The sequence below is a fragment of the Bidens hawaiensis genome, unplaced genomic scaffold (genome assembly GCF_021521415.1).
Source record: "Bidens hawaiensis isolate Kalapana, Puna unplaced genomic scaffold, B.hawaiensis_p1.1 tig00027318_1, whole genome shotgun sequence".
NCBI classification, from domain to species: Eukaryota; Viridiplantae; Streptophyta; class Magnoliopsida; order Asterales; family Asteraceae; genus Bidens; species Bidens hawaiensis.
The window spans coordinates 306318-313626 of NW_027494415.1; positions in this window are offsets into that span (position 1 = coordinate 306318).

Below are 7309 nucleotides of genomic sequence, written 5' to 3' on the forward strand. Positions count from 1 at the left end.
TGTATTAGAATCGTCAGTTCGTGTTCTGCAATAGCCCTAACATTAATTGAACAATCAATGAACAGATTAATCGATTATGATTCTAGGGTTCTTATAGTTTGATTTGGGTTATCGTATGTTTATTTTTAAAATTAACAGCTTGATTTTTATTCAAACAACACCCTAGCCCAGATGGCTAGGGTGTTTGTGTAAATACTTCAGACCGCTGGGGGCGCGGGTTCGAACCCCCCCCAGCCCTTTAATTTTTGGAAACAGTTTGTTTGTTCGTCAATTAAATCATATTAAATCATAAATTAATATTAAAAATATTATAAAACTTGTAATTAATTAATATTTTGTTAAAAATCGACATGTTAACTAGTCACCTTTCCGAACCTTGGTTAAACACCATATATGTATATGTGTGTGTGTCTGTATATATGTATATGTAATAGATTATTAAAAACTGATAAAGGTTTTAATATTTAAAAATGATTTTAATTAAAAAAATATATTTAAAATTTATTGTTAATTAACATATTAAAATATATTTATTTTATATAAATATTATTATGTTATGAATATCTATTATTCAAGATCAAGATTTACCCATCTAGATCTACCAAGCAAGTGGATGAGCTCTTTGTCAAACTTATTGATAATGTCCCATACTACATGACCATCAAATAGTTAATCTTGTCTAGAGAAAAGGTTAATCTTTTGTAGTATAAATACTAGCTCAATGTAAAGGAGAAGATGCACCTCATACATACAAATTCATAAGTGATACATTTCACTACTTTCTCTCTTTACTAAATTTTCTAAAGTTCTCAAGTTTTAGCACTAATCTTGTGTTAATTCTTAAAATTATAACACGTTATCAGCACGAGCCGCTTATATCCTAACCAAGAAAGGTAATAGACACAAAGGTATCTACATAAGCATCATAAACACTTCTTTAATTATGTACATTAGATATATACCTATGCATATACATATACTAACTAATATACTGAGTAATAGCAATAATGTGTATAAACATTGTTATTAAAATTTGATAACTATTCTAACTTTTATTTATATATGCACACTAATATCTCATTTAGAAGTTAGATTTATTTACACTAACAATTCTATTCTTATTATTGTGCATACTAATTATATATATTTTATAAAATAAACTGTATTTAATATCTTAATTATTATCTTACTTTAAAATAATTAATATTATATATTATATATACACACACACACAAACGGTAATATTACCGTTATAAACGGTAATATAACCGTTATAAATGGGTTATAAACCTCCACTATAAATAACCAATCATTAACACCATTTCATTTACAACAAACATTCTTCTTATTAAATTTATCCAAGATAAAATTCTCAAAAATGATTCACCCGGTTTTGATGTTGGTCACTATAATGCTTATACTACTTCTCATTCTAATTTTTAATCTCTCATCTGAAGAGTTCGGCATGTTCTTTTTCTTTTATATGTTTATAGCTCTACCAATGTATTGTATCTCATTGTTGATTGATATATATGGATTCTAATATTTATCTTATTATTTGCTCTATTATCTTTAGCAACAAAATGTCAAATATAGCAAAACTCGAATTCCCAGCACTCAACATTTCTGGAGAAAATTATATGTCTTGGACAGCAAATGTCAAAAGACATTTAAAATCTATGGATGTGTTAGACGCAATCCAAGAATACAATGATTGCTCTGACCAGGATAAAGCAAGAGCTGATGTTTTCATCCATAAACATATTGATGAATTGCTACAGCATGAATATTTTAATTATGATAACCCATATATGATATGGGAAGATTTGAAAAGCAGATTCGGTCATCTAAAGGAAGTTTTACTTCCTACTTCTAGAGATGAATGGAACAGTCTTAGGTTCCAAGATTTTAAGAGGGTAAATGATTACACCTCTGCTTTATACCGAATTTGTTCAAAGCTAGAATTTTGTGGGTATCCCGTAACAGAGGAAGAAAAGCTAGAGAAAACTTTCTCCACGTTTCATGCATCAAATATAAACTTGCAAACACATTATCGTTTGCAGAATTTTAAGAGATACTCTGATCTAAATGCATTACTCCTTGTAGCCGAGAAAAATAATGAATTATTGATGAAAAATCATCAATCTCGTCCCACGGGTTCATTAGCAATACCAGAAGCACATGTTGCTCACAAAAGTTCTCATAAAAATTCTGATCATAAATGGGAACAAAGTCGAGGACGAGGCCGTGGACGTGGACGTGGTCATTTTGACAAAAGGCATTTTAATGATCGTAAGCATCCATTCAAATGGAACAATAACTCTTACGGTCGTGGTCGTGGCCGTGGTCGTGGTTGTAACCAGAGAGCCAATAATTATCATGTCCCACACAATACCAATTCCAACCACCAAAATAAATGGAATGAAGCTGGTAGGTCCGAAAACAATGGCACTTCATGTTTTAGATGTGGAAGTACAAACCACTGGGCAAAGGCTTGTCGCACAGCTCCACATCTGTGTGAACTGTACCAAGCCTCTCTAAAAGGAAAAGTGAAAGAAGTGAACCATGTTGATAACTTTAATAATATCAATGCTGAGCTGAGCGTTGAAGACTTTGGGATGGAACTTTGAAACAAAGTTGCTTGACTACTATAATTAGATGCAATTATTAAGTGTGTTCTCATTATCTTTAATTATGTAGTTTCTCTTCCATGTACTACTTGTGTTTCAATTAAAGTTCTTATTAAAATATCATATGTCTTCGTTATACACTTATTTTTTTTCTCTTAATATTTTTCAAGATTTAAAATGAAAATCATCGGAGCACAAGATCAAACAAATGAAGAAGATATATGTATAGCGGATAGTGGAGCCACGCATACTATACTTAGATCTAAAAAATATTTTTATGAACTGAAACCAACAAAAGGGATCATCAATACAATATCAGGTCCTACAAACTTGATAGAAGGAGTGGGAAAAGCTAATTTAGCATTACCAAATGGTACAAAGCTCAAAATAGAAAATGCTTTATTTTCCCCAAAATCAACAAGAAATTTGTTGAGTTTCAGGAACATATATCATAATGGATATGATACTCAGTCAAGGACTGTTAGTAATGAAAAATATTTGCATATCATAAGCAAAGATCAAATATTGGAAAAATTGCCAATGCTCCATTCTGGTTTGCATTATACATATATAAATGTGCCTCAAGCACATATGGCAGTCAAAGAAAATTGTTGCGATTCTGGTATCATAAACTTATGGCATGACAGATTAGGCCATCCAGGATCCACAATGATGAAAAGGATCATTGAAAATACACATGGGCATCCACTGAAAGGTCAAAAGATCCACAAAATAGATAAAATGTCTCAATGTACATCTTGTTCTCTTGGAAAATTAATTACAAGGCCTTCGCCATTAAAAGTCGATAAAGAAACACCAATTTTTCTTGAAAGAATTCAAGGTGACATATGTGGACCAATTCATCCACCATGTGGACCATTTAGATACTTCATGGTCTTAATAGACGCATCCAGCAGATGGTCTAATATCTCTTTATTATCGACTCGTAATGTTGCTTTTGCAAAATTTCTTGCTCAAATTATCAAATTACGTGCACATTTTCCGGATTATACCATTAAAAGAGTAAGGCTTGATAATGCGGGAGAATTTACATCACATGCTTTTGATGATTATTGCATGTCTGTGGGAATTGTTGTAGAACACCCTGTTGCTCATGTACACACACAAAATGGCTTAGCCGAGTCGTTGATCAAACGCCTTCAGCTAATAGCTAGACCATTAATAATGAGGACAAAACTCCCTGTTTCTATTTGGGGTCATGCAATTATGCATGCTGGATCATTAATCCGCATGAGACCAAGTGCAAATCATAAATACTCTCCCACACAACTTGTTTCTGGAAATGAGCCAAATATCTCTCATCTTAGAATTTTTGGTTGTGCTGTGTATGTTCCTATTGCACCACCACAACGCACAAAAATGGGTCCCCAAAGAAGGTTGGGAATATATGTTGGATATGAAACATCTTCCATCATAAGATACCTTGAACCTTTAACAGGTGATGTATTTACAGCACGTTTTGCTGATTGTCATTTTAACGAGACAATGTTCCCAGCATTAGGGGGAGAAATGAAAAAGCAAGAAAGAGATATATCATGGTGTGTGCCATCATTGTTACACCTAGACCCAAGATCAAAACAAAGTGAGACAGAGGTTCAAAAAATAATACATCTACAAGAAATTGCAAATCAGTTACCTGATGCATTTACTGATATAAACAGGGTCACTAAATCTCATATACCAGCTGCTAATGCTCCAGCTCGAGTTGAGATTCCAAGCAAGCAAAACCATAATAATGCGCCTCATGAATCTCAAAAACGTTTAAAACGTGGAAGGCCAATCGGTTCAAAGGATAAAAATCCTCGAAAAAGAAAGGGTTCTGAGAAGGATACTGACCCTAAGGAAGGAATGATTGACAAAACCTTCCCTCAGGAAAGAATAAATGATATAACATTTCCTCAGGAAGAAATAAATGATTCCAATAAAGAATTGTCAATAAACTATGGTAAATCACATATAATGTGGGATCGAGATGAAATGGAAAATATTGACGATATATTTTCTTATTCTGTGGCAAGCGATATCATGGAAGAAAATGATGACCCTGAACCAAAATCTGTAGATGATTGTAAAAATCGACAAGATTGGAACAAATGGAAAGATGCTATGCAAGCTGAATTAAACTCACCAAACAATCGAAAGGTTTTTGGACCTATTGTCATTACACCAAAGTCAATGAAACCTGTAGGATATAAATGGGTTTTTGTGAGAAAACGAAATGAGAAAAATGAAGTTACAAGATATAAAGCAAGACTTGTAGCTCAAGGTTTTTCTCAGAGGCCAGGAATTGACTATGAGGAAACGTATTCTCCTGTCATGGATGCTATTACGTTTAGATATTTAATCAGCTTAGCAGTCTCTAAAAATTTAGAGATGCGCCTTATGGATGTTGTCACAGCTTACTTGTATGGATCACTAGATAGTGACATCTATATGAATATTCCCGAAGGATTTAAACTCCCCGATGCAATAAGCTCAAAGCCTAAGGAAATGTATTCCATCAAATTACAAAGATCCTTGTATGGACTGAAACAATCTGGAAGGATGTGGTACAATCGTTTGAGTGATTATTTAATAAGCAAAGGATACACAAATAATCTTATTTGTCCATGTGTCTTCATCAAGAAGACAACATCAGGATATGTGATCATAGCTGTGTATGTTGACGATCTAAATTTAATTGGGACACAAAAGGAAATTAATGAAGCAATTGCTCTTTTAAAGAAAGAATTCGAAATGAAAGATCTTGGAAAAACCAAATATTGTCTTGGTTTACAAATTGAGCATATGCATAATGGGATACTTGTGCATCAGTCAACTTATACTGAGAAACTCTTAAAACGTTTCAATATGGACAAAGCAAATCCTTTAAGCACACCGATGGTTGTTAGATCACTCAATGTTGACAATGATCCATTTCCTCCTTGCGAAGATAATGAAGAGATTCTTGGTCCCGAAGTACCATACCTCAGTGCAATTGGAGCACTTATGTATCTTACTAACTGTACAAGACCTGACATTTCTTTTGCAGTTAATTTATTGGCAAGATTCAGTTCATCCCCTACTAAAAGACATTGGAATGGCATTAAACATATTTTTCGGTATTTAAAAGGAACTGTTGATTTAGGTTTATTTTATCCTAACGATTCAAAAGAAGGGTTAGTTGGTTATGCAGATGCAGGTTATTTATCTGATCCCCATAAAGCAAAATCTCAAACTAGATATGTATTTAAGAATGGAGGAACTGCGATTTCATGGCGTTCTCAGAAACAAACACTCATTGCAACATCTTCAAATCATGCTGAAGTCATTGCATTGCATGAAGCTTCAAGAGAATGTGTATGGTTAAGATCTATGTCACGACACATATTGATTTCTTGTGGACTAGAGAAAGATCGAATTCCAACTCCTATCTATGAAGATAATGCAGCTTGTGTCTCGCAAATGAAGGAAGGATATATCAAAAGTGACAGAACAAAGCATATACCACCAAGATACTTTGAGTATACTCGAGACCTTATTAAAGACAATCAGGTTGAAATGAGATATGTCCAGTCCAGCAACAACTCAGCTGATCTTTTCACAAAAGCACTTCCCACAGCAACATTCAGGAAACATGTTCATGATATTGGCATGCGCCATGTACGAACAATGTAACGACCTGCAATTTGAGGGGGAGCTATATACTGCACTCTTTTTCCCTTAGCTAAAGTTTTTTCCCATTGGGTTTTCCTTTAGCAAGGTTTTTAATGAGGCAGTAATTCAATATCCCAAAGTTTGCAAAGTGTCATCCAAGGGGGAGTGTTATGAATATCTATTATTCAAGATCAAGATTTACCCATCTAGATCTACCAAGCAAGTGGATGAGCTCTTTGTCAAACTTATTGATAATGTCCCATACTACATGACCATCAAATAGTTAATCTTGTCTAGAGAAAAGGTTAATCTTTTGTAGTATAAATACTAGCTCAATGTAAAGGAGAAGATGCACCTCATACATACAAATTCATAAGTGATACATTTCACTACTTTCTCTCTTTACTAAATTTCCTAAAGTTCTCAAGTTTTAGCACTAATCTTGTGTTAATTCTTAAAATTATAACATATTATTTATTGTCAATTATTTATTATCTATAATACTAAAATAAAATAAATCTTTATTATTAATAAAAAAATATATAAATACATTAAACGTATTTTTAGTTTCAAATAAACATTTAAAACAAATCTCTTTATATAATCTATCCAAAATTTTATAAATATTTAGTTAAGTATTTAATTAACCAAAATATAATATTTATTAAAGTAATAATTCAATATAATAAAGTAATAATCAATATATCTAATATTTAACTTTCGCAAGAATACACCCGATTATCATCAAATTCCCGAATCTCTATCTAATTTTAGTTTCGTTATTCAATTCATATTCATTTCCGCAATTATTGTAATTAGGATTTTTCGTCGGTAATTTCCGAAGAATGTGATTTATCACTTTCTTATCGAATCATTCCCGCTTTGCTTATTTGCTAAAGTGAGTATTTCACTCCATTTTTTACTTATTTTAACCCGTTTACGGACATATGCGTGTTTACAATATTTTCTTAATATTAGTATTCACATTAGCAACTATTATCCTTGTGTGTTTGTCAGTTTAA